This window comes from Apostichopus japonicus, chromosome 16 (assembly GCF_037975245.1).
Source record: "Apostichopus japonicus isolate 1M-3 chromosome 16, ASM3797524v1, whole genome shotgun sequence".
Taxonomy (NCBI): Eukaryota; Metazoa; Echinodermata; class Holothuroidea; order Aspidochirotida; family Stichopodidae; genus Apostichopus; species Apostichopus japonicus.
The window spans coordinates 44,752,194-44,778,658 of record NC_092576.1 but is presented as its reverse complement, the minus strand read 5'-3'; the positions used below and the strand labels follow the sequence as shown (position 1 = coordinate 44,778,658).

The 26,465-nt window shown below is 35.8% G+C and overlaps 2 long non-coding RNA genes across 3 annotated transcripts; one reads left to right on the top strand and one right to left on the bottom strand.

Annotated features, from left to right (window-relative positions):
- Positions 1-810: 810 nt before the first annotated feature.
- Positions 811-2,409, bottom strand: LOC139982415 (uncharacterized). 2 transcript variants are annotated; one of them, XR_011798172.1, is made up of 3 exons: positions 2,294-2,409; positions 1,466-1,622; positions 811-1,191 (listed from the first exon to the last, which is right to left on the bottom strand). It is a non-coding gene; the product is annotated as an uncharacterized lncRNA (long non-coding RNA). The 2 variants fall into 2 exon arrangements; XR_011798173.1 differs by having other exon boundaries at positions 811-1,186.
- A 5,991-nt stretch (positions 2,410-8,400) lies between these two features.
- On the top strand, positions 8,401-24,538 carry LOC139982691 (uncharacterized). Its single transcript, XR_011798244.1, has 4 exons — positions 8,401-8,543; positions 15,095-15,171; positions 23,624-23,676; positions 24,483-24,538. It is a non-coding gene; the product is annotated as an uncharacterized lncRNA (long non-coding RNA).
- The last annotated feature ends 1,927 nt before the right edge of the window (positions 24,539-26,465 follow it).

Here is a 26,465-nt window from a genome sequence, read left to right as displayed (position 1 = left end):
TGAATGGTACAAATAAGTGAATAACGAAACAGTTAACTTAAGCCCCAGATAGAAAGAAATAATACATCTATTAAGACTGGGTCGATGCACTCAATGGTGTAGTAGAGCTGGGCTTTTGCAACGATTCAAGATACAGGTTCTTCATCAAAAGGCGCTGCGCGGAATTAATAAGTGATTAAAAGTTCATCCAAGGACAGCTGTACTAGTTATAACAGGATCCACTTCAATTCACTGCATTGAAGTCAGATATGGTATGGACAAGGGAAAGTCCATTCCGTAGTAGAGGTGAAGATAATTAGATGAAATAAAGTCACTAAAGCCTTGAATATCCTTCAGTCAAAACTTGAACAGATGCACAAAACGTATTAACATATGAATAAAACAGGTAACGAAATGTTACGGCAAAACAATAAAGAACCGTGATATTGGAACATGGTCAGGGGCGATGGTTCCCCAACAACAGTATATAAACCTCTGACTGGTTTCAAGACGCGGTATTTGCGTCATCGTCATCGTCATCGTCATCAGTAAATGTAGTTGTGAATATGCAAGAGGTAAAGAATGCCCATAACACCCTCCCCCCCCTCCCCTCTCGGCAAAAAAAGTGTGATTTGAAGAAAATGTAGATATTTATCATAAGGTGTCTGATAGGTAGGGTAATCTACGTAAAACTAATAATAGCTAAAATGAATATATGAATAAAATCATGTTTTCTGATTCCTTTAAACTCTGGGGAACAAAATAATGACAACATGACTTCGAAAAGTTAACCGTCTTCACAAACTTCAAACTTGATTAAAATTTCAGACTAAGATATCAAGATTTAACACCATCACAGTTCATCCTCCAAATCATCTTCCCCTGTATCAACAATCTCAACGTCTTCTTGGAAGTTGCTGCAATTTCTACATTTACATAGGCCTGTACACGGTAGTTGCGCATTCATTCAGGAACATCTTCCTTTAAGACATTTGCCGACTCTACAGCTGACACACTGAAGCAAAACATCTGGGTCAGGTGGCTTCGTCATCCAAGTGATTATAAGGTCATCATTTTCAAGTTTCCGTCCATGTACCTCTGTTGAGAGTGCATCAATCCTTTGCTGCAATGCCCTACTGTGAATAGCAGCCTGGTTGGTGCAGCGCTTAACATGCTGGATCAGAGCATCTTTTGTTGGTGGTAAACTCTGGTCTGAGGATGGAGATGAACAGAACACCTTGTACCATGAAATTGGATATTTTTGAGTCTCACATTTTATGATGGGGTACCCATATAGTTACAATTCAGCTAGAAATATGTTGCAAATTACTTTAATAATTTCAATGGAAAGATTAACCTGATAAATTGCATCTCAAAGCGTTTAGAGAATTTTTTAATTTTCCTTGGGGGAGGACCCCCATATTCCAAAAGTCCTAGATCCACCCCTGAACACTCAATGAACCACACATTGAAGACAGTACTTTACCTTTCAAGATCTGTATGTCTTCCTTGTCAAGAATTGTATCTAGTTCCTTCAACATAGAGAGTTGTACCTCATTTCAATCTCAACACAGTCTTTTCCTCTAATATTCATAAAATCTGGGCTCATCTTTTTTTCCGCTCTGCTGCTTGTCGAAGCAATACTTTAATAAAATGAAATAAAACAAGCAAATTGTTTTGCACTTTCTGTTGATCAAAATGTAAGTTTGAAAAAGTAAGAACTAACACAATTTTATTTATATACCATGTGATCTGCTCATCTTCTATGGACAAACAAAGACACATTCGAATTTTGCAAACCAGTGTCATGCAAAAAGAATTAAAACAGGCTTTTTTTTAACAGTACAGTACATTATCTCTTAATGTTATGGTTTAAATTATACAATGGTAGATTATATCTGTTACTAATAATAAAGGAGTCAGATACTTGTTCATTTTGGTAAAGCTAGACAGGCTGACCATAAGACCTTGCAAACCTAATCTTATTGCACCTTTGTTACACTTATTTTTCTTACTAATATTATATCTCTATTATTCAAATAAAGAGCCACAGTAAGAAAACTATGAAGCCTGTATTGAACACTTAGGCTAGTGCCCCAGATGGAGAATTAAACAAATTTCCGTTCCTACCACCTTATAACAAAACAAATCAGATGACAATGCCACTAATTATATTATGTTCAGGTCCAACACTGTGCCCTTTGACCTGGATTATATCCCTCAAGAGCTACTGATCTTGCATTATGCAACCTCTATTAACACTTCAACTAGTCACAGAAGTAAAAGTAGAGTCGTGTAGTATGCTTAGGCTTACCTCCATTGAAATTCTCTGCCTGCTGCAGCTTGTCCTGCACCCGTTTGCAACGCCGAGTAATGTATTGTTTCTTTTCCCACATATAATAAATTGAACAGGCAATACACCAGAGTTTCTGCTTGGTTTCCTGGATCCCAAAATCCCAAATCATATGGGGTCTCCTCTGGTACTGTCCATTTTCTTGCAGCAATGTGCTTGCTATCAATGAACCGCCTGTAACACTTATCGTGGCACCCCATCATACTATGCTGTTGAACACACGCTTGATCGTAGTAGGCCATGGAGTAATCAGTAGTACGGCGATATAACTGTCTCCGCCGCTGAGATTAAGCCAATCTTTAGCGCAGGAAGTAACTTTAGTCCATCGTTTATTCGTCAGTGTCTTGACTGCTTCAAATTTTACAGATTCAATGTGCACTGAGCACTGTAGATTTCCGTGTGTTGGAGACTGACTAGCGCCCGTGGGAGCCGCCATGTTTGTTGTTTTCTACAAAGAGTGCACACAGAACTCATGGCTCATTGGACAATTCATATCACATGGTACAGATATCTCACTGGCGCACAACTTTTGAACGTAAAACGGCAGGTTTCTTAACATGCGCAATACAAAATATAGTTCGATCTTTCGAGCGGAATTGCAACAAAACTGCAGGAAAGTACATGGAGAACTTTTGGATCATTAATCTTAGTTAATTTATGTATTCAATGCCGTAGAGAAATTTTAGACCCGCAGTTGCTGGAACGAAACAAGCGAATTTCGAGCTTCAGCTGATGGCGTACCACCTGGACACGTCTCAACCTGCTTAATGTTCGACACCCGAGACGAATGACATAAATAAATGACACACTACCAAGAATTTTACGAAATGAAACATATAATTTATTTACAACTCGTCTCGACCAATGACTAGCTTTTTGGTCTCGACAAAAGAAGCATACATATACCCAACCCCCAAAAATACACACTTCGGTTAGCATTCGCTAACCCAACCAACCCTTCCAAACAAATCTACTAAGGGTCTGCCCTATCGCTATACTTCTCCTATATCGCTCAAGACTTCTTCCCTATTGCTTAAGGCTTCTTCCCTATCGCTTAAGACTTCTTCCCTATCGTTTAAGACTTCTTCCGGTAAGCTTCACACGGTACGGCAAGCCCCTCACACCAGCGTAGCCGTCGGGCCCCAACACTGCAACCCTATATGACAAAAGTACAACAAAACTGCTCTCAGGCATGCGCCAAATGGCAAACATATCGCTATACCTATATATATATATACCAACGAATATTGTCAAACTATGACGTCAATATAGCCCCTATCTGACGTAAAGTCAGCAAGCAACACACAACCAATATGGTGTCACTATTTACCAAATAATACCAAGAACCTCCGGGTCAACCCTTACCATGAAACAAATAATAGCTACCCAATACTATACATGATAATATACAAAATTAATCAATCCAACCAAAGGCACTGAGGCGAACTTATTAATTCGTACACACTTATACGACCTAAAAATACCTTAAATGCTTTAAACGCATTTGACCCTAAACAATAACAAATTCTTATGCCTAAGCATGGATAAACATTTTACAAAACTGACTGAATTGTGAGCCATATATCGAGGAATCTTTAAAATACAATATATTAATTTCTCCGCAAACCCTACTGTGCGATCAACAATATAGATACCAATTAAATGAGTAATACGGACAAAAAAATCAACTTACGGGATCGTCCTAAAATAATCCCGGATTAACTTGGTCAAACGGCCAGGGACGTAACACACAGTTACACGGCCCTTTGCGGTGCACATACACACAGAATTGTGTCCAAAATGATTTCGTTGAATTAGACAACGGATACACCCAGTAATCCTCAGGATACGCTGATATGGCTTAGGCTAAAACGCAACGCCACAAAATATCAACGTTCCCAGTCTTTAGGCTCATACAAAGAAGCCTAGGCTCATACAAAGAAGCCTGGTTAACGGCTAACACACATAAGCCGAGGAATACGACGGCGAAGACCGGACGGTGGTGAGACTCACACAGAATGCCTCATCCAACCACACCCCAATCCTTATATAGCGACCTTAAGTTGACCCCTGCCCTTACCCGCCAAAGCACAATCTACGAATTCCGATGGGCCCGCTTCCCATTATGCACTTGCCTGGATCTACATACATTACTCGAAAAAAGAAATGAACAATTTGCAAAGTCCTAGGTTACCCGGTGGAAATTTCCACCCACAAGGAATGCTAAAATACAATGCAGGTGTGACACCACCCCCTCCTAAAACATGATAGTTTACTATCATGTACTAACTTTTAAGAATACTATTCTGGACATCGACTTAGAAAATCAGCACCATGATTTTCCGAGCCTTTGACAGCCTTGATCACAAAGCTGTAGGGCTGCAAAGACAAAGCCCATCGTGGGACTCTGTTGTTCTTAATCTTAGTACACGTCATGTACGTAAGAGGCTGGTGATCAGTTTCCAACAAAAACTCTACCCCATACAAATACACGTGGAACTTTTCCACGGCCCACACAAGAGCCAAACACTCTTTTTCAATTGTAGAATATTTTACTTCCCTTGGCTGTAACTTTCTACTAGCATAACAAATAGGATATCTTTCCCCACTTTCTTCTTGCATTAAAGTAGCACCTATGCCTATATCTGATGCATCTGTGCACAAAATGAAACACTTACCTAAGTCCGGTAACTTGAGAATAGGGGCAGATGCTAATCTGCTTTTCAAAGTTTTGAAGGCGCGTTCTTGCGCTTCACCCCACTCTACCTTATTTGACTTAGACCCATTCGTTAAATCTGTGAGAGGGGCAGAAATGGCAGCAAAATTTGAAATAAAACGACGGTAATATCTGACTAGTCCCATGAAAGAACGAACATCTTTCTTTGTTCGTGGGGTGGACGTATTCATGATCTTTTCAACTTTATCCGGTTGGGGTTTGAGAACTCCCTCTCCAACCAAGTGACCCAAAAAATCCAACGAAGCATACCCAAAGAAACATTTGGTGGGACGCACCGTCAGCCCTGCTCGTCTGATACGATCAAGCACCCCTTCAACTGTACTCAGGTGATCTCCCCAATTTTCTGTATAGATCAGAACGTCGTCAATGTAATTGACTACGTTGGGTATCCCCTCAAGCAACCTGCGCATCGTGCGTGTGAACACCGCAGAAGCCGAATGGCATCACCTTAAATTGATAGAGGCCGTCATGGGTAACAAACGTTTTAGGTCTGTCGGCTTTGGCCACTGGGATTTGCCAGTATCCCTTTGTCAAATCTAGCTTAGAAAAGAACTTCCCTTTGCTTATTTTGACCATTAGTTCCTCCTGATTGGGAATTGGTTCTGGATCATACATGGTGACCTTATTTAATTTACGAAAGTCTACACAAAACCTGTTCGTCCCGTCCCTCTTCCTAAACAAAGTTATGGGAGAAGCATAAGGCGAGCTTGACCGCTCCACAATACCCATTTTCAGCATAGTCTGAACCTCTTCAGTTACAACTTTACGCATACTATGAGCTAACGGATATGGCTTACTTCTAATCGGATCATCCGTTGTGAATGGTATGGTATGCTCGATTAGATTAGTGCTACCAGGCAAACCACAAAGTACATCTTCAAAATTAGACAACATTGTTTTGAGCTGTTTTTGCTCACCCTCATCTGAACGATCACATATGTTTGCATCATTACAACACTCGGTCGACTCGAGCGGAGGATTATCAATTCCTAATATTTGCAACTCCTTTTCCTCCTCAGCTACGACACACAAACCTACTGTGTCTCTTGAAACATACTTTTTCAAAAGATTAGCATGAAAGGTCTTGACCTTACCCTGTACATCAATTCTATAATCATTCACCCATATCTTAGCCAATACACTGTATAGACCACGCCACTGCATGGTCAACTTGTTTGAATCAGTGGGGAGCAGAATCAAAACCTTGTCCCCAGCCTTAAATCTCCTATCTTTAGTTTTCGAGTCGTAATACTTCTTGTATCTAGCGGACGATTTTGCTAATTCATCCCTTGCTAATTTGCACGTTTCATCTAACCTCTCCCTAAGGTCTAGGATATACTGATAAGTAGTCTTTACTTCCTCTTCATCCACCTCGCCCGACCACAATTCCCTTAAAATGGTCATGGGACCTCTCACGGTCCTACCATAGAGTAATTCAAAGGCAGAAAAGGCTAGCGACTCCTGTGGGACCTCCCTGTAAGCAAAGAGTAACGCTGGCAAAAACCGATCCCAATCCTTGGGACGTTCAGCGCACATTCTTTTCAGCATTCTTTTCAGGGTCCCATTGAAGCGCTCCACTAACCCGTTACACATGGGGTGATACGGTGTTGTGGTTAATTGTTTGATCTGAAGAAGACGACTTATCTCTTTCATTAATTCTCTAGTGAATTGCGTTCCCATATCCGTGAGTATTTCTGCGGGAATTCCAACCCTAGAGAATATCTCTAACAAGGCCTCGGCAACACATTCTGTAGAATGCCTTGTTCCGCTTACCTGTACAGTAACACTTCATTTCTCTATTTTTTTTTTGTCTAATTATTTAAAAAAATAGTACATCATCTCCAATCCACCAGAACAAAAACGTTTTGAAATTAAAAGTGCGCCACTAATTTGAACTTGAACCAATCAATAACATATGTTTAGTTAAAAGGGCGCCATTCTCCCATTCATTTGTAATTAACTGATTGATCTCTAGTGTTAATTAATCTACGTTGTCTGCTAACTGTTCGCACCCGCTGAATTCCATAGTAACAGAAAATATAACAACGAAGACCCAATCGACCCGATTAAACTAAAACATAGTAATTAGTCAATATAATTAAGCACTCAAGGATGTGAAATGTTTCAAAATAGCATAACAGCTTTTGTGATGAAAATGTTAAACAAAAGGGATGGTGTTATTTAATTGGGAGAAACGATACATTTTGGAAAGTTAAGATCATAAGCAATACCCAGTTTAGGAATATTTACAAACACAAAGAAAGAAACATGTTACAAGAAATCCACTAGAAATAAAGTCACACTCAAACCTGTAACTTAGGTATGAATTTGATAATTCAGGAGACTACCGGTAAAGGCCATTGATGTTACTTAAATACAATTAATTAGCTTGAGTGGTTAAGGAACTAAACACATATATACATCATCATTTAAACAAATTGTATTAAACTAGAAATAATTAAAATTCACGCAGAGTCATAGGAAATGGTTTATAAAAAAATAATTTGCTACTTAAAATTTTACTTTAAGCCTCAACAACATTTCTTGCTTTAAGCATGAATTCGATCTACATCTGATCTCTAAATTGCATCTTACTTATCAGTAAAAAACTTATTTCTTTAAACATAATTATTCCCAAAATTCCTTAAATTTTATAAAACCCTTTCATTAGTTGAGGTAATGGTTCCGTTTCATTATTCCTATTACATGAGTGACTAATAAAAAACGTTAAACTACATTTTACTTCTGAAAGTTATAAATTAAAACACAAAGAAATACTTTTGATCAATAGTTTTCTTTAGAAGATAGAATAATCTCAATGTTTGACTATATGATTTTTGTAGCCTTCTCATACCGTCGTTTACATTAGTTTTCTAATAATTAATCAATAAAATTGCTTCACTATGTTCATTTGAATCAAACTTTTCTATTTATTTACCTTACTAGCTATCAAACGTATAATTATTTATGTAATCGTAAAACAATAAAGCAAATCCTTTAAACCTACATTACTAATTTATTTTCCTCTAATCTATTCCATTTATTTCCCCTTAAATGCAATCCCTTATTTCTGTCCCATTAAGTTATTCCTATCTTTAAATAAACACGACCTAAATTCCTAGTTTATCGCTTTACTTTCCTCACTTGTTATTTTTTAATTTATATTATGTTTTTGATATGATAATAATTATTCCAATTCAAGCCAAATCCAATATATTTATCTCTATTTACTCTTATTATCGTTATCTCTTTTCTTTCATTCTAGATTCCTATCTCCCATGTGGTACTAAGAGGCTGCTCTCCTAGAGCTGATGAGTCTGGTCTGAACCTTATCCTTCAGTCTGGTCTCTCTCTCTCTGTCCTGAGTTCTCTCCAGAAGCTGGTGATCCATGACTACGACAGGAAGCTAACTAATGAAGAGTGGGCTGCCATCTTGTCTTACTCCTCACGTTGTACAAGCTTGGAGGAGCTGAAGTAAGTATTCCGGTGTAGATGTTAGAATTACCATAACAGTTAAACAGGGAATCAATTCATTTAATAAAAGTTGGCAATATTAAACTAACAATAGAAAATGTAAAGTCTGCTGTATTTTGATGTCAAGGATTAGATTTAATTAGTTTAGTTGGATTTATTTCAGTAGTTAGGTTATCATGAAAGGAATTTTGTAGGATGTTATGCTAAATAAAACAAAATATAAAGGATTAATAGGGAATATTTTAAGAAGGTGTTGGTAAGAGGGGGTGGAGGAGTGTGTTGGGGCTATTAAAAACGTTCTTTGTTAGTTTATTTTTAAATTGTAACTAAAGAAATATATTTTAGAAGGACAGGAATGTCTATAAGGATAAAAAAGAGTTATATACACAAGGTAGGTGGATTTTAATAATTCTGGTGAGTATAAAAATATTCTAAAATATATGTATAAAGTTTTACAAGTAATAAATATTGCTTTTGAATGTGAAACTCCCCCCCCCCCACCCCCATAAAAAAAAGTTATGAACATGTTATTTAGACATGTTTTAACATTATAATTATAAAATTAGACAAATAATGGCGATGCAAAATAGCAAAAAAATCCCCAAGAAATAATGATCACATTATAATACTCTAGCAAAACTGAAATTTATACAAAATAAGCAACTGATAAAATAGTATCAGTTGTTGCATTTTCAAAATGAGTTACTGAAAATAAGTTAATAAATAAAAAAAGGAATAAAAAAAATATATGAACAAAGTTATTTATAAAGTTCAATTGTACTTATATTATTACAATAAAAATCATTTAAAACAAATCTGCATCTCATAAATTTGAGCGATCAAAGTGTGATCCACTCAGAAATACAACAACGTATTTTGAAATACAATGTAATGTCAATGCAGTATTGGTATTTATTTCACTCATTATTTTCAAGAATAAGTAACACAAAGTTGAGACATGGTGAAATTCACTTTTTTTAAACGCTTAAATTCAATTAAAAAGAAATCATTACAACATTCCCGTTGTTTAAATGTTAATAATCGTACTTAATTTTACCTCATACTTGTAGCGATCATAAAATCTGTATTGTTGTTGACCCCCCACCCATCCCTGCCCTTTCACTCATAGATCATTCGAACAACGCCTTCGCTTAACACATTCCTGACACCTCCCATTACTAGTCCATTACACACCATCAACACCCTATTGGTTCTTTGCACTTTCTCTTCATTTTAATTCATGTTTACCCTAGCCCTTTATCACCCCCCTTTTGTCCTGTCACCTAGTGGTTTGTTTTTATTATCTCCAGCTCCAATATCAATTACTTGTGTTTTCTTTGTTTCTGCATGTCCATTGTTTCCTACATATAGGCATATTAAAACTATATTGTAGTTTTATAGACAGAGACGAAAACCTCGCTAGTACTTTAATAAATTTCTTTTGTCAGACAAGACTCAGGAATCATTGGTTACATAACGTCATAAATTATTCATAGCCAGACAAACTGAATATTTTTATTTAAAAAAAAACTGCTACTCTTCTGGCCTTCATTGGTCCTACAGATCAAGCCTCGTACAGAGTTTCTCATTCCTGACCTTACCATTTACAATTGGGTGTAATCTGTGACATAGTAAACTTACAACCAATGTGTTACTAATAATATATATTTAAATCTCACCCTCCCTGCCTCATCCCGCTCTCCCCTACTTTACCCGACACTCGAAAAAATAATATTTTGTAGTTACATAAAAATGAATCCAAAACAGCCATTCCTGTAATAAATGAAATCGGGGCAAAAATATCAATGGAAGTAATACACTTTGGGAGTTTTGTTTGGTCTGACTATAAAAAAAATATCAAAAAAAATTAACACAGTATATATTCCCTATCCAGACTTATACTTTACCCCACTCACAGTAAGTTCAGTCTAGCCCCTCTGCTCCATTCCCCTTTCAGACACATGACCCTTTACCCGCCACCATACTCTCACTACCTTCGCTACCCCCACCCGTCGCCACCCTCCTCCCTTCACCATCCTTTACCTTCGTAATCCCCCTCCCTTTGCCACACCCTCCCTTCGCCATTAACCTCCCTTTGCCATCCCCTCCCTTTGCCATCCCCTCCCTTCGCCATCCCCCTCCCATCGCCATCCTCTCCCTTCTTTACATATCTATATATATATATCTATATATATATCTATATATATCTATATATATATATATCTATATATATATATATATATATAATATATATATATATATATATCTATATATATATATATATATATATATATATATATATATATATATATATATATATATATATATATATATATATATATATATATATATATATATATATATATATATATATATATATATATATATATATATATATATATATATATATATATATATATATATATATATATATATATATATATATATATATATGGATACACGCCTGTTCATTGGTACCCAATCGAAATTAAGGAGATTGTACCAAATTAGTGTATCTCGGAAGAAATATCAAATATCGTACAGCACTAAGCAACACAAATACACTAATTATTAAAAGGTATTATTTAAACATGTAATGTTTGCCCCCACAAAGTAATACATTATTTTATTTTCGATCATAATAACGAATTTATTTGAAAAAGTGTTTCATTTGATAATTATTGTTTATTAAGAATGAACTTTAAATCCTGCTAAGCTTTGTAGACCTACTGATTAGAAATGCGCGGAATCGAAATCCATACCCTATACAAACATTGTACTGTAAACATAAGATGTTTCGAAGGGATTGCACCGTCATTGAAACAATGGCGTTATCAATTTTTACTTTGAACAATGAAAATATCAAACCAACACGTTATGATAAACTTCTTACCGAAATTGTGTTTGGCTTCCAAGTTTGATACTAACGCCGTCACGGTAATACACATTGACGTCATTAAGATATAACTTTACAGATATTTCAACCAAACATGTGACCAGCATCATTGGTGTGAGGGGGAAAGCCTCGTCATTTGTCCTTGTGTTAAGTGTCGAAGAACTTATTTTTTTTTATTTCGATGATAACCTTTGCAGCCATGATGGCGTATGCATGTGCGCGCGGGCGTGTAGGTTTGCGTTTGTGACGCTCAGCTGGTAAACACGATATCTTAAGAAGGGAAGGTTGGACAGATCTCATATTTAGTATGTAAATGTACCACATTGAGTACAAATAGGTCAAAGGTCATCGGTTTCACCAAGGGTCAAATTGTGGGAACCTTGTAAGCACAAATGGAAGCTTGAGTATACCTCACATTTGGTGTGAAGAAGTGACACATTGAGAAAAAGACGCCTATTGTTTTTGGTAAAGGTCAAAAGTCTAATAATGAAATCCTCGTAAATATGATATTGTATGAAGGAAGCAAGAACAGATCTCATATTTTGTTTGTAGATGAACCATATCAAATTTCAGAGGGCCTAATACTGCTTTTAGTTAACTTCAAAGGTCATTTGGAGTCAACAGGTCAATGCGAAAGCCCTGTAAGCATGATATAGCAAGAAGGTTACCTTGGGCAAATCTACTATTTGGTTTGTACATGTATGATATCAAATTTAACTTCGGAGCCTATTATTGCTTTTTATGGAGGTCAAAGTTCATTTGAAACAACAAACTCAAAAGATTTCCTTCACTCCCCTCTTACCTGTCTCTACACAAAAGCCTAATATTGTGGGCGGAGGTCAATTGTCGTTTGAATTCAACAGGGGTCAAATTGTGAGAACCATGTTTTACACAATGTTTAAACAAGGACATATGTAATATTTAGTATGCTGATGTATCTATCACATTTAGTACAATAAGCCTGTTCATTTCAGGACAGCATGTGTCATTGTGCATCTAAGGATTACAGGTTCGAGCCCTGGCAAGATCATTGCGTTGTGTCCTTGGGCAAGGCGCTTTATCTCCATTGCCTCTCTTCACCCAGGTGTATAAATGGGGACCTGCGAGGTAACTTGTAAATATAGTTGCGTGCGCCGGTTTGTGGCTGCACCCTATGGGAAGTCCCCCGGGGGACACGTGGTTGTGGTGCACTGTGGTGCCCCAGGAGAGATTGATTGAATTGTGCACACTTTGGTGTGTGGGTGTGACAAGTTACCAATGACCAGGGGTTAAGTTGTAAAGTCGTGTGAGGAGGCATTAGCCTCATACAAGACTGTACACCTTCAACTTTACTTGATTTACTTTATTGTTTGTCACATCACACTGCTTTCATTAGGGTGATCTAAACGGGGAGACCCCTTTTTATGAAAAATATAAACTTAAGTTAATCATTGTCAATGCTGTAGCAGCATAGAGGTTTACACAAGAACGGTTAGACTTCAACAATATTCCCATGATATAGCCTACATGTGTACATTACTTTGTTATGTCAGCTGTAGCCGTTATATAGTATACAAGATTAATGCAAGATTCCAAAGCGCCTCTTCCCATCAGTCAAAAAACTAGATACAAAAATACAATTGTAAAGAAAAAGCTTTTATACGAAAACCAAAAATGTAACAGTTCTATAAATAAAGGTGTATTATGCTAACAGTTATATGTTTCCTGTGATCCAAAGAATGCTGATACTGTGCTACGTCGACTGGAGAGTGCGATCTCTGAAATACGAGAATGGATGGCAGACAACCATCTAAAATTGAATGATACTAAAACCGAATTTATAATTATCTGTAACAGAAGTACAAAGAAGCTTCTGTCACACATCACAAACATTACGACAGGAACTACAAAGATTGCTGCAAGTGTATCAGCCCGTAACATAGGAGATGTTTTAGACTCAGAATTAGGCATGATCCCCCATATTAACAGTGTTGTTAGGACGTGCTACTCGCACCTCCGACAGATATCACATATCCGCCCATTCCTGACTCGTGATGCCACTGCTACATTGGTCAACGCTATCATCACGTCCCGACTAGATTATGTAAATAGCCTGCTGTTTGGACTCCCCAAATCGAAAGCTGGAAATGGTTTAAAAAAATGCTGCCCGTAAAGTATGTAAGAAAAGGAAAAGAAACCATGTCACACCACCACTACTGGAATCACTGCATTGGCTACCAATAGATTTTCGAGTGAAGTTTCAAATAAACCTACTCACCTACAAAGCTCTGCACGGTCTCGCCCCCTACTACCCGTCTTGAATACACCGTACAAACCCAGCAGAACCCTACGGACATCATCACAGGAATTGCTCAAGGAGAAGAGAACAATATGCAAGACCGGCGACAGAGCCTTCTCAGTCAGCGCTCTCAGATTATGGAACGCCTTGCCGAACTCTGTGCTTGTATGCAGTTCTCTTACCACTTTTAAAACTGCTTTGAAAACATATTATTTTAGATTCGCTTTTGCTGTGTAATAGACTGTGTTTTAACTTTTTATCTATAACTTTTAACTTATTACACATAGATACTAAGTTTGGAACTACTTAATTACTTCTTAACCTTTTTTTAATTGCATGTTTTAATTATTTATTTACCACGTTTAGGGTTCTATTTTATTTTCGTTTAGTATTGGGTGTGTATTATAATACTATATGTTTAAGGCTATTAAAATATTTGTCTTACTGTACTATAGTTTCTCATACACATTTATATTTAAACAAAGACTATGATTTTATCTGTTTTACTATTTAAATACTTCTGAAATTGTTTTGGACTATATGCGTTTTAGTTTCTTGTATCGTGTGGTACGGGTGTGTTTTTTTTATATTGTTGCTTTTGGCTTTTACATTTGTTTGCCTTATTGGTTCTATATATTTAATATTTTGGTTTTGTTACAATTTGTTTTTACGTTTTACATTTGTAAAGCGCTTTTTATCAGCTCTGCTGATTATGCGCTATATAAATTTTACTTTTTATTATTATTATTATTATAAATAAGATACGAGGCACGTACCCTATATATTTTCTTTCCATTTGCCGGAGTAGTGTTCTGCATAGGGTTGTGCAATACAGGTATAAGGTTAAGACGATACTGAGCTAGAATGTATTAATTGGCTAATACACACTACCAGTATATGTTACCGGTTAATCCAGATAATTTCATTTCTTGCTCGCCAAACTCAACTTGTTGTAGTAAGGAATCTTAAAGACAGTTTGTGGTGTACAATGTTGTATTTCTACAGGTGTAAACAACTTAAAATGAATTGTTAACTTAATTATATAAACGAATGAGCCTACTTATGATAATGTGGACGGCAATAAATTTTAAAATTACTTTAAATCACAAACAATTGCTCTTACAGCAGTTCAAACTATCATCATTATTACCTACATTGATATGTTCATTCTGATTTATTTTCGCGGAATCTTTGAAACACAGATTTGTGATTACAATTAATTCTGATCAGACTGATCAATCAGATGTGATTTATTTCCTTGTTATTGTTGTTTGCTTTGTTTATCTTCATTAATTTGGTAAACACTGAACCTGACTAGGAAGATATTACTCTGCGTCATTTAATCTAACACGATGATTTAATTACTTCCATCCATAGGTTTGTGTTGTACGATCCACCAGCCAATATTTCGGAAGAATCCATTCCATCATCCTTGAAGGACAGAAATGTGAGAGGTATGGTCACAATGACGTCATAATAGTCACATTTCAACTTTCTTACATTTATTTAAAAGGTTTTACCAATTTTGTGAGTGTCTGTAGACTTGTTGATTGTTGTCGATTCACAGTCAAGAGAGTGATGAATCAGCAACATATGATTGCAATAGTGTATGACGGAGAAAACCAAGACAGAGTCTTGTGATGGTAAACAACGAACCGAATAAAATAAATATAACAACACTTAATATGCTAAGCTTGGTTGATTTAAGATTTAAGTTAGATTCCTTTCATTTCGCTCTTTTGAGATCACTGGCCTATCAGATAATTTTGTGAGTAGCCATCACATCAAGTGATGCTTTAAATATCTTTACCAAAGAAAGTAGTATCATACACTTTGGGCAACGCAATTACACTGCGACAATGATTGTTTACGGGTTTTTTTTTTGGGGGGGGGGGGCTTTGAAGTAATGTCGTGCTTTGCCCTTCCAATGAAAGTACATTTTCCGATACCCCTCGTTGTTCGAGCCGCCCCCCTCCCCCCTCCCGGCAAACACACACACATACAAACACCCGCAGAAAACATTCTTTTAATCTAAATTGCTTAATAAATCCGCAGAGGCTAACTTAATTCTTGTCCAAACAAACAAAATCTACACAAAGCTTGACACAGTCCTAAGTTTAGTTACTTTTACAACGTTATATGTTAATTATTCGTACTACAACAAGGAAACTCTTGGAACTCAGGATTAGGGATATTTGCAATTGTGGAGAAAGCCTACCGTATTATGTTAGTTCTCGCCCGTGATTCCTTTGTAAACCGCAGTCTCCGAATATATTTAACTAAAGCAACATTTGTATCAGAGGATATCACTGGCCGTGCACAATGACGAGACAAAACAAATTAAACAAGAACAAATAAGTTTAAGAAAATGAAACAAATGTATACATTTGCCATGCAATACCAATAGCTTGGTTATTAAAATTAAAATAAGAGCTGCAAAGTGTTTAAAAAATAAGAGAAAGCAAGACAGATAAAAAAATGTAAAAGAACCGTCGGGACTAGATATACCGTACTCGAAATAACATTCGCTCAATATGATAATACCAAAGACTTACATAAGGCAAAGATATGACACTCGTTCTGTTTTGTACATGGTATGTGGGGGCGAGATCCTCCCCCATGAAAAGGGAATCTTTAGATTTCAGAGAATACCTTGTTAAGCATAGTTTGACTCATATATCATGTATAATATAAAAGTATAAATACACGTTGTGCTTTAACTACTTTGAAATGTTAGCGTTAGTTTGAAATGCAAATACGGAAGGTGGGAGGAGGGCATAACCCCTCGATAGGCGCTTGAAAAGTGAAAAATGTACACGTATTTTGGAGAGCATAAGCGTCCATGAATGATTTGCCTTGAATAGAACGGGCACAAATTAATCTCGTTTCACATAGTTGTCATTGTCATGTATAAATATATATATATATATATATATATATATATATATATATATATATATATATATATATATATATATATATATATATATATATATATATATGTATTATATATGTTCCTTTTCATATGTACATCTGTTGTAAACTGTAAAGTAAAGAGTGGCCGCCTAGTGTGAATAATATGATACTGAAAGAGATCTTTGCTTACAATAAAACTGTATTTGCAAACAGGAAAATAGAATTTTCCTATTATAAATTGAGAAAACGACCTCATAGGCATACGAACAGGGGTGCCGTCACACTGCGCCCCGGAGAAAAAAAACTCTGTCTCAACTTGAAGCCAAGTCGGTCGATGGTCGTACACTTAAGAGAGTAAGAGTTATAATACAATAACGAAGATTATTAAACACAATCAGCCTGTCTGTTACTCCTTTATGTCTGCATTTCCCAGATTTGGATAACATAAGGTTAATAAATAAGCAGCAGCTTAACCGAGGCAACCCTCTGTCCCCCCCCCCCCCCCTTATCAACTCACCGGCGCCTTACACTGCAATCCGAAGAGAATTGATTTATCATAAATATATATATATCTTCTGTGATTAAACATTTCTTTAAGAAAACGAAACATATCTGTAAACGCAGCAGCAGATGTAAACATGTTGACTTTAGCCCCTCGACCCCTGCTTAGGCTTTGAGACACGTTCTGTACAAGTTTTTGTCAAAGTTTGTAAAAATATTTCAAAACATTAAACACCTACAAGGGAAAACGCATCACACCATTTGATAACAAACCATAAAAAAAGAATGTACATTTTGGCCTGTAATTCTGAATAATTCAGAATAAAAGGTGCTAAAATAGGCTTGATTTTTTATCTGATGAGTATTAGTTTCATTTTCAAGCCATCCATATACATACTTTTTATCGATTCGGTACAGTTTTACATCGGTATTACTTAATGAATTAACGATGTATAATTTATTCCATTGAACTCGTGTCATCTGTTGAGGTTTTTACTTGATAGGTTTGTTTTGTTTTAGCTTAGATGCTAAAATGTCATAGAGAAAGATTAAACATTATTTAGTCAGGCAGCTTACTGTGTTAATTATAGTAAATAATGATCCTAGAAGTAGTAGTCAAGAAAGTTATTCAGAGTAGATAAAATTCAAGTAGTATTATTCATTGGTCAACGCCTAAATACAATAAAGGACCATAAATGTTTTCATTGATTGATTAAATGTCTTATATATATATATATATATATATATATATATATATATATATATATATATATATATATATATATATATATATATATATATATATATATATATGTATATATATATGTATATATATATATGTATATGTATATGTATATATATATATATATATATATATATTTATATGTATATATATACATATATATAGATATATATATAAATATATATATATATATATATATACATATACATATACATATACATATATATATACATATATATATATACATATATATATATATATATATATATATACATATATATACATATACATATATATATATATATATATATATATATATATATATATACATATATATATATATATATATATATATAGGATTTGTTTATTGGAGTCTGAGATGGTAAGCAGAGAGATGCTTCCGTAACTGAGAATTGGTTTTATTTTGGAATTGTAGATTTGGATAGTGGTTTTCGCAGGGAAATTATACTTATGTGAGAGGATTTGGATGTATTTAAGGTGGGACCAGCAGCGGCCTGCGGTTCTAGTACAGTGTAGGTTAAAGGATAGTTTATTATCAAAAGTGATACCAAGGAAGGTTGCATTGGGAGAGGCAGTGATTGGGGAGTTGAACAGGTTAATTTTGGAAGTATGGTTACGGAGTTTTGAGTTTTTAAAGGAGAAATTGACTAAGTTAGATTTTGAGGGGTTTATTTTTATTCTCCACATTGAGCACCAGTTTTCGAGATGTGTAATTGCTTTTTTGAGATTTAGTTCCGTTATATGAATATTTTTACTGGTGCTCCAGATGGCTATATCGTCAGAGTACTGACTATAGTTGCAGTTTGAGAGAGGGGGGATGTTTAGATCATTTACAAACAGGGTGTAGAGGAGGGGACTGAGAACAGCGCCCTGAGGGGTGCCTGCACGAAGTGGAATAGGGTTTGAATGATGGTTTTTGTAGTAAATTTTTGTGTTGCGATCATTAAGGAAAGAAGAAAGAAGTCTGGTGTAATTGGAGGGAAGATTATAGTTTAGTAGCTTAATTCTTATGCCGTTGTGCCAGGTTTTGTCAAATGCTTTTTCGGCATCGAGGAAGAGGGCAGTGGTATAATGTTTTTTAATGAAGCCGATTCGGATTTCTTCGGAAAGACGAAAAATTTGATTTAAGGTAGATTTGTGTGTACGGGAACCTGATTGAGATGGGGAGAAATGATCATTTAGTTCTAAGTGAGTTCTAGTGCGGTTATCTATTATTCTTTCAAAAATTTTGCCAAGGGCTGGGAGGAGGCTAATTGGGCGGTAGTTTTGTATTTTGGTACGGTCTTTATTTGGTTTAGGTATTAGAATCATTTTTGCGTATTTCCACGGGGTTGGGAAATAGCCCAGTCTAAGTAAGTCGTTAAAAAGAGGGATAATATGAGAGTTGATGAAAATTGGTGGGGATTTTGTAAGCATTAGGTAATTAATATTGTCAAGACCAGGGGAGGAGGTATTTTTGCATTTTTTTGTGGCGCTATACCAATCGTTTAAGTCTATTTTTTTTAGTAGGGGGATGTTATCGTTGAGATATCCTGAGGGGTTGGGGGTAAAGCTAATTGCATTTCTGCTAATTGTTTGGTCTATTTCTTGTTTGAAATTGTTATCGTAAGCGGGGCCATCAAAGATATTAAAAATATTTTTAAAGTGTGATTCAATTAGCTTAATTTGATCTTGTGTATTTGTGATCAGGTTACCTGCACCATCTCTAATGCCTTGGTCTGAATTACCAGTGTTTGGGGTTAAAATGGGATTTATGATATTTTTTAAGTTTTTCCAAAAGTGTTTTGGGTTTTTGTCATTAATGATCGATTCGCATTTGTTTTGGACTCGTTTTGGGTCGTCCGCCAAAATTTGTCTATTTATTTGTTTTTTAAGTTGGTTAATTTGGGTTTTTAGAGTTGGATCTCGAGAGATCATATAGGTTCTGCGAAGGCGGCGTCTGAGTTTAATTAGTGTAAGAATATTCCTATTTAGTTTTCGATTTTTGTTTTGTTTTGTTTTTAACGGACAGTGTTTTTTGAAGGTATTGAAGATATGTTGGGCAATGCTGTCACAGTAGTTGTCAATATAATTTAGCTCGTTGTTGTGGTTTTTGTAAATGGGGATAGTGTTATATGTTACAAGTTCCTCTTTAAATGTTGTCCAGTCTGTTTTATTGTAGTTATATGTTAAATTGTTATTTTGAATGCGATTTAGGTTTAAGTCTAGCTCAAAGAGGAGTGGAAGATGGTCACTAATTAGGTTATCTTCTAGGATTTGAGTTGAATGAGTTTTAGTTGCGAGGTGGTTTGAGGTTATGGCGTAGTCCAGTAGTTCAGTATTATTGTTTATTGGGTTTATCCTAGTTTTGGTATTTTGGTTTATTATAGTTAAGTTGTGTTTATCACACAATTCTAAGAGGGATATGCCCTTTTCAGTTATTTTGGAGCTGCCAAAAATGATGTGGTGGGCGTTTAGATCTCCTAGTAGAATTGTATTTTTGTTAGAGCATTTTTTTATTATATCAGTTGATATGAGCTCTCTTGGGGGACTATAATAGCTAATAATGTGGAGAGGCTTATTGTCTCTTTCGAGTACGATTTCAATTATTTGATTATTTGTTTGAGTTGGGTTGGAGAGGAGAGTGGCATTGAGATTATTTTTACAGCTATAAGTACTCCTCCTCTAGAGCGGGAGATATCGTTTCTAAAAATTTGGTAACCTGGGATGTTCAGGTGGGATTTTGAGTTTAGTTTAGTTTCATTTAGCGAAATGACATCCGGGGAGTGGTTGGCAATTAAACTTAGTAGGAGACTTAGTTTTGGAAGGATGCTGTTTATGTTTAGGTGGAGGAACTTAATCGAAGGAGGGAGGTTGTTTGTCATTTTGGTGATTGAGGAGGGCTAAATATTGAAGGTTGATGGAGACGTTCCATAATTAAAGTTTTCGGGATATTTAAGTTGAGGTGTTTTAATGCTAGAACGGTGGAATAGCTGGCAAGGTCTTCAGGTTTAATAGTGATGTTGGCTTTTTGAAAGGTATATTGAACTAATTCAATTACAAATGTTGTGATATTAAGTTTTTCTTCGGTTGCGATTTTGTTTGTAACTTCGATTTTAGGGGCAGCTTTGGTAACATTTGCATAGGTTCTCTGTACTTGTTTGTTAATTGCTTCTGTTTTGGCTTCTTTGAATTTGGGGCAGCCTTTGTATAGGGCGGCATGAGTCCCTGAGCAATTTGCGCATTTCGTATTTTCTTTTTGTTCTGGGCAGTCTTTGACCCGGTGGTTTTCGCCACATCTAAGGCATCTAGTTTGATTTTTGCAGGTGTGATTAGTGTGCCCAAAGAGCTGGCACTTGAAGCATTGGGTGATTTTGGGGGGGGGGGGGTTCGTTATATTCCTCAGTTTTGTGTTTGGAGTATCCTAGGTAAAGGCCATGTTTGATGAGTGTTTGTTGTTGTTCTTTATCTTCGAAAGTTATTTTTACCTTCCAGGTGGGGTTATTTGTAGCTCGGCTGGTTAATCTTTTTGTTTGGGTTGGTGAGTATTCTTGTTCTTTTAGTTCCTCTTCAATGTCTTTGATTTGGATATCCGGGTTTATGCCACAGGCAACTACTGAGAAGTTTCTTTGTCTTGTTTTTTGGGGGATTCTTGGTTTGGGGTTGCCTAATTTAGTTGTTTGTGTCCATGGTTGAAGGAGAATATTTGCCGATTTAGGGTCATGGGGGGTAATTAGTATGTCGTTACTGCGGAGACGGTTTATGTTTGATATCATGGCGTTCGGTTTCTCTTCATTGATTAGTTTAGCTATGGTTATTGGGTTATTTGATATTTCTGGGAGGATACCTGAGACGATGATTGATTGGGCTGATTTTTTGGAGGCTGTCTTGGAGTTTGGGGATGGGTTTACCTCAACGGAATTAAGGCGTTGTCTTTTCCTACTGTTTTGAACGGGGATCCAGTCATTTATATCGAAGTCAAAGAGGTTAAGGTTGTCATCAAGGGGGTCAGTTAAAGGTGGGTTAGGGGTTGCCATAGTGGCAAAACAGCCCCTCCCTATTGGATCTAAATGGCTTCTTGAACAATGAAAAATCGAGCAAAACTTCACTTACCAGAGAAAATTTGTCTCCAGCCTAAGGCGGCGGACGGAAAAAATAAAAAACTTCTTATGATGAGGCACTTATGGATTGAGATTGGCTTCGTAGCACAGTAATGGTAGCAAAGGACGCGTATTGGAGAAAGTGGCGGGTAAGTCCGGAGGGAAGGCTCATGGGACGGTGTATAATACTGTTGACGTGAACGTAACCATGACAACGTGACAGCCAAACACCGAAGAATGTCTTACAAACCCACCAACAGAACGGACGCAAAAGAGAATACACCGGCAGAACAATACACCAACAACCGCATAATCCCCGGTAATCCCGACGAGGATCCTATATATTCATGGAGCATAACTTGAAGCTACCAGTTGTCTGAAGATCGCTACAACGCGTGAAACTCCGAGTTACAACTACTAGTGTTCCACTAGTCTCATCTAGTATCAATATATATATATATATATATATATATATATATATATATATATATATATAATTTCAATAACATACTTTTACGGAGGTTTTTTGAAACTTCTTAGAAGTTTGGACAGTGTTATTATGTGTATTATATGTGTTTGCATTATTGATAAAGGAAATGTCCTTTTTGGTGTCATGGAACGAACTTTTTCTTTCTTTTCAACTTAATATGTTGTGTAGAAGAGATGGATGCAAATACAAAATGAAAAAAATACATTATATATATATATATATATATATATATATATATATAATTTCAATAACATAATTTTACGGAGGTTTTTTGAAACTTCTTAGAAGTTTGGACAGTGTTATTGTTCAATGTTATAATTGTGTATGTCAAGTCATACTAACACGATGCTAGATTAAACATATCTTTCTCTTCTATAAAGGACAATTAAAGAGATTAATGTATTTACTCTTTATTCAGTCATAAACAAACTTATCTCAAGTTGCGGCTGGCAAACCATAGTTTACACAACTCACAAATTCTCAGTACATCAGAAATTTGATCACGTGATTATGACGATGGTTTGTTTAGTCTTGTAGCTCCATAATTTAACTCAATAAAATTATTCCAAATACGTTATTTTTTTAAAAACAATTTTTGAAAATATGGCTTTCGTGATTTGTGATGAAGTCACTGATGTTGAGTGGTTCTCTGATCAGTTCATCGTATCATGAGCATCGAATAATCGACTATCATGGTTCCAAAATTCATTCAATTTGAGTTGTTCACATGCTTTATATCGGATAAGTGTACAACTGATCTGTTATATAGACGACAACATATCTACCATATCAACAATCTATATAAAGATGACAACAATTCTAACTTGGTAGGTTTTATTACTAAGAAGATAATGGTTATAACATGATCACGTATATATATATATATATATATATATATATATATATATATATATATATATATATATATATATATATATATATATATATATATATATATATATATATATTACTGAGATGATAATTTAGTAAACTGATTAGACCGTAATCAACTAAACTGAATACTCAGCTGATGTGAAGTTATCATCGAGAGTTTACATAAATCCGCTAAATATAATGTTGACCATTTCAATCCAGAATAATAAAAATTAAGTGTGAACTTATATTTTACAATAGTCTCTTTCTTTTCATTTAAACAGTTTGGAATTTTGGCTTTTATCGTCGTCTGATTTTGTCGACCGGTAAATTTCAGGTAAGATGTAATTCACCGTTATAGGACCAATTGCTTATAAAACAAGTCCGCCCTGTGTCTTAGCATTCACATTAATTATTAATATCAATATTGTGATACCATTGGTCGCTTAAATGTACTTGATTGCTTTCAGCATTATAAACTTTGAAAGGCAACATAGATTTTGCCAGGTTCGGTGTAGGGTGGGTGGGGGTGGGTTGTAGATTGTGTGAAATATAACATGCTTTACAACATGAGTTCCAGATCACCACTTCCCGTATATCTTCTCCCGTATCGCTTCACCCGTATAGATACCCCTATATTGCTTCCCGCGTATAGCTGGTTCCTTTTGCTTCCCCGAATAGCTGCCCGTGTAATGCCCCTGTACACCTGTCCCGTATTGCCGCCATTAAATAGCTGGGCAAGTTTAGCTGCCCCCGCATAGCTGCCATGTATTGCATCCCCCGTTAAGTACCCCGTAAAGCTTCCCCGTTATGCTGCCCCTGTTTAGTTACCCCCGTATTGCTGCCAGTATATAGTTGCCCCTTATAAGTTCATCTTATATCTTCCCGGTATAACTTCCCCCGTATAAAAAACCCTTTTGTTGCAGCCTCTTTATAACTGTCACGTCTAGTTTCCCCGTATAACTGCCCCCGTTTAGCTGCCCCTTATAGCTTCCCCGTATATCATCTCCCGTATATCTGCCCGTGTATAACTGCCCGTATTGCTGTTACAGAATATATATGTTTGCTTAGCCTTCAAGTTATTTAATTTTCCTGCAAAACAATTTCAAAACGTCATGAACCTATTAACTCTCTTAATTTCAGGCCTGTGACAAAGATGGCAATCTACCAGAAGAAGAGGTAAGATAGACATCAATTCATCTTACTGTTTATTAATAACGTTGAGTTAGTAAAATTTAAGGAGGTGTTGATTACTGTGGAAAAGGAATAAGACAAAAGAGTATAATACTGCGTTTCTCATCAGGTATGAGACGTGTGTAATTTGACGTGTATAGAACAGGAATTTGGATAGGCCAGTTACAAGTTTATATCTCGTTATGATGATAGCACTGTTCTCAATGTCAAATTTAGATGCTGCCTAAATAATATTCCTTTCGCACACACAGTCAACAATGTGCTAAAGAAAGAAACGGATAGACTTTAAAAACGACAAGGTTTAGTCAGATGTTATGAAGCGATGAAAGCCAACACACTCACTGACACAACTCTGGAATAATGCTATTAAAAAATGTCAGCTTTCGCCCATCCCATTCCATCCCCCCCCCCCCCTTCGCCGTTTCTTATTAAACACACACACACACACACACACACACATATATATATATATATATATATATATATATTCTGAGAGGAACACAGACAAATTAACAAGATAGGATACACTTTAAAGCACGCTGGTCTCTTCCAACGGCGATATTCCTCAGCGGCCACGACCTTGATGACGACGATTCTCGGTCCGTTGTACCGCGAAATTCACTGGCCCTCGACGAAGTTTCTCGCGATCCCAGAAACAGCAGTCACCTTCTTTCCGGCGATGCTCCAAAATAGAAGACGGACTTCCAGCCACAATAGAGTGATGCACAAATCTAACTTCTCGCCGACTAAATATTACCAGAGTCAGTACAAATCAGCTTTATAGCCACCAACTCCTGGCGTAACGAACTTCCTCAACGGAGACAGAAATTATTCACCTTCTCCGAAATAAAGACTGGAAAACTGTGGTTTCATATATATATATATATATATATATATATATATATATATATATATATATATATATATATATATATATATATATATATATATATATATATATATATATATATATATATATATATATATATATATATATATATATAAATATATATATATATATATATATATATATATATTTCATATGTTTCATATATATATATATATGTATATGTATATATATATATATATATATATATATATATATATATATATATATATATATATATATATATATATATATATATAGAGTAGGTTGGCGTCTATCTTGGCGCAGAGTGCTCAGAGTTGTCTGAAGATCGCTACAAAGCGTGGAACTCCGAGTTACAACTACTAGTGTTCCACTAGTCTCATCTAGTATCAACATATATATATATATATATATATATATATATATATATATATATATATATATTCTGAGAGGAACACAGACAAATTAACAAGATAGGATACATTTTAAAACACGCTGGTCTCTTCCTCTTCAAACTTCCGAGGGGAAGTGGAGAATCAATCTTGGTATCGATATATCGATATATCAATCCCTCAGAAACTACTGGCAGTTGAGCACTGACGATATATAGTAGAATGGTATAATATGTGTCGTCGCTTGTATTCGTTCAGAAACTGGGAAACTCCGATCTGGGGCGGGTTTTTATACGATTCGCCAAGTCAAGAATCATCTAGATGTTTCTCGATACACCTGAGTAACAATTCGACCCAGTTTCTCCGTTCTAGTCCTTTGCATATCTCGCGAACATTCCAGAAAATCCACGAAGATGCGTGCACAGCGTACAACGCGATTTCACGTAAACCGACGGGGACCCGAGACAGGCGTGTCATCATAAGGAATATACAAGAACAATCGTGTATTTCTCATTACATAAATAACATTCTGACAGAGTAACCCGACCTAATTTCTCAGATATTGATTTGTCACGTAGGCCATTTCAAATACGTTCTATAATATAACATTTGGTTCCTCACTAGGTCCACCTCTCTCACTGACACAACTCTGGAATAATGCTATTAAAAAAT